The sequence below is a fragment of the Mercurialis annua genome, linkage group LG4 (genome assembly GCF_937616625.2).
Source record: "Mercurialis annua linkage group LG4, ddMerAnnu1.2, whole genome shotgun sequence".
Lineage (NCBI taxonomy): Eukaryota > Viridiplantae > Streptophyta > Magnoliopsida > Malpighiales > Euphorbiaceae > Mercurialis > Mercurialis annua.
This window is the reverse complement of record NC_065573.1, coordinates 19,672,951-19,674,682: the sequence shown is the minus strand read 5'-3', so window position 1 is coordinate 19,674,682 and position 1,732 is coordinate 19,672,951. Positions and strand designations below refer to the sequence as shown.

The following is a 1,732-nucleotide window of genomic DNA, read 5'->3' as shown; positions in this document are numbered from 1 at the left end:
AACTAGAGCCCGCGAGGTTTTGAAACAGTTAGTGTATATATTTGGGTATATGTTATGTATATGTATATCTGCTTCCGTTGTTTGTTGTTATTTGTTTATATTATATTTGCGAAAAATAAACTGTGATTTTAGGCTTGCTACGGGTTCCGGAGCTACCACTCCCGTTCCCTAGCGCCGGTTGCGGCTCAATAATTTTGGGTCGTGACAGTTAAGCACGACGGTTAATCGATAATTTAAGAAAAGTGCCAAGTAACCATTTTGAGTTAAAGTGAGTTTTTAGACACTTTGAGCCAAAATGGACTTTTGTACAATAACTTATTAAAGAAGGGGTTAGATCATTCATTCTCCCATTCTCCACCAAAAGCTCAAACCTCTCATTTTTGTATCAAAGCCTTCAACGGAGCCGAACCCCTCTTCTCCACCATGACTCCATGAATTCAACTCCAAACTTTACGATTCTTGAAGTAAATCAATCCTAAGGCTAAGGTAATCATGATAAGGTATGTAATTCAAGGTTTTCATGGATGAATTTGGAGAATTTATGATAAAATTATAGGGTTCATAAGCTTACTTGAGGATTTTTGTGTTCTTGATGTTTAAGGTGATTAAGAGGTTACATGGAGGATTTTTGATGGTGAATTGAATGGCTTGGAACCTTCAGCTCGGAGAACCTTTCAAGGTAAGGGATTTTCTGAAATTGGCTAAGTGTTTAATTGATGGGATTGAATGAGTTTGTGGCTTAGGGTTCGACACTTGTATGAAGATTAGGTGTTTGATGAATTGACTATATGAAATTGTGGTGTATTGTTTGAATTCTTTGTTGAGTTTTGACATAGGAATGAGCTAAGGGTTTCAGCTCCTAAACTAGTTGATGATATGAGGTTTAATTGATAGGTTATAAGTGTTAATTGGAGTCATATAGTTGAATATAGACTGAAAATTGAAGCAATATTGATTGAGTTAGATTTGATGCAAAGATGAATGTATAGTTCGTCCATGTTAAGGGTTTTGTAATTGAATGGAGTTTGGTGATGTCAAATATGGTATATAGTGTCTGGATTATATGAGTACGAAGATGTGTTATTGATAGGTTATAGGTCTTGATGCGTAATGAGTTACTTTAAAGAATCGATGCAAACTAGTTGGACGATTTTGCAGAAACTGTCCTGCAAAACAACCATATTGAGAGGGCAATATCTTGAGATGTATAGCTCCAAATTAGGTTTTTTTGTTGGTACATAAACTTAAGGGTGTTAGCTATGAATGTCTAAGTTTAAATTTCTGCTAATTTGGACTCTAAATTGCTCAAATGAAGCAGAATATTCTATTGCGCAAAACAGTTCTGCAGTTTTAGAACAGTCCAATGTCTTAAATTCTGGACTAGTTTCCGACACCTTCGGGTGCTAATCGCAGTCTGGGACCTAAACGACAGTCGTAGATGATGTTCCAACCTTAGGAATGTCAATTTTGTTTAGGGTTCGGACTATTTTAGATAAACGTTTTGATAGCCGAAGTATGCTACAAAAACATCTTTTTAAATGAAATATGGAAAATAGAATTGCTATTAACTCGCGATATTATCGTAATTGTGTAGACCTGACCAGTAAGTCCGACAAGGCGACTGCCGATGAGGCTCGAAGTTTGTGGATCAAGATTAACGCTTTGCTTGATTAGAGTATATGGATAGCAAGTGGTGAGCACTTTAAATTACTCGCAGATATTCATAAAGCCA

The 1,732-nt window shown here is 36.2% G+C and overlaps 1 long non-coding RNA gene across 1 annotated transcript; it reads left to right on the top strand.

The window, feature by feature from the left end:
• Positions 1–295: 295 nt before the first annotated feature.
• On the top strand, positions 296–1,046 carry LOC126678806 (uncharacterized). Its single transcript, XR_007640728.2, has 2 exons — positions 296–500; positions 602–1,046. It is a non-coding gene; the product is annotated as an uncharacterized LOC126678806 (long non-coding RNA).
• Positions 1,047–1,732: the final 686 nt, after the last annotated feature.